Genomic DNA, 1,138 nt, shown 5'->3' on the forward strand with positions numbered 1-1,138 from the left:
CCGCGACTGCGTGACTGTATTCTTCGGCCAATCGTCTAACAGAAGAGAGAAAAAGGTTTTTCCTGGGAGACGTCAGGGGAATTGCTTATGAGAAAGGCGGGAAAGGGAAGATCGACTTCATTGGTCATCCCCTTCCCCCCGGCCTAGATGTCCTGACATTCTTTAAAGTTTGCGTCCTAGTTTAGACCCTCTTCGTTTTCTCTGGTTTAAATGATAGAGTTAAATTTTGCTTTAAGAGGGCTTCAACATGACGCACTCCTCAGGGGAGGAGTTTGTTCAGTTGTAATCGAATCGACTGTTTTACACTTGGGCCCATCTCAATCGTTCTATAGTTCTCTTGGATCGCAATAAAAAGAGAAAAAAAAACCAACAGTTTAATTTCTATAGGCGTTAATCGAAGACGAAAGTCCTAACTTTGCTAACCAACGCGTAACCTAGACGGACGGACATAGTTTATTTTAGATGAGAAGTGATTCGACATGAGAAGGTAATTGACAGCCGCCGCGAGATTTTAAAGTAGCATTACTAATTAATGAAATAAAAAATGGCAAACAACTCATATTCTTTTTCTATTTTTCCATAAGTGGGATTGCATGTTTACTTTTAATTTGCATGACCAATTGGATATGTGAGGGTCAACTTCGTACCGAGCAAATGCGACAAAAATTTTAGAAGCTACTAGAAGAATTCAAAATCACCATTCTTGTCAACGTTGGTGTTTGTGGTTCAGTTCTTTTCTTTCTTAAACGCTTGAGTAACGGAAGAGGAAAGGAAGGGATTGTAGCGATCCCTTCTATTCTATTCACGAATAGAGCTATCGCTAGTAGTGAACCGCGTTATGATCATTCTTCTGTCAATGAAAAAGCACATGGAATTCGAAAGTCAGAAGTAGTGTCATGGTAATCAAACCCAGAGCAAGTAATGAAATTTTGGAGTTCCTGAAATTTTCTCGGTTACACCGTCATGCATAAGCGACAATCCACTGACCGTCATTGTTACCCTGATTTCACAGGATTAATTCTTTTCTAATATCAGTTCACAACCAAACGTTCCTTGAAAACGTCCTGCGATATTGTAGCCTGAAATTTAAAGCAGAATTATCAGAAACATTTACAAATAATAAACCTCTTTGACCATT

Source organism: Pocillopora verrucosa, chromosome 8 (assembly GCF_036669915.1).
Source record: "Pocillopora verrucosa isolate sample1 chromosome 8, ASM3666991v2, whole genome shotgun sequence".
NCBI classification, from domain to species: Eukaryota; Metazoa; Cnidaria; class Anthozoa; order Scleractinia; family Pocilloporidae; genus Pocillopora; species Pocillopora verrucosa.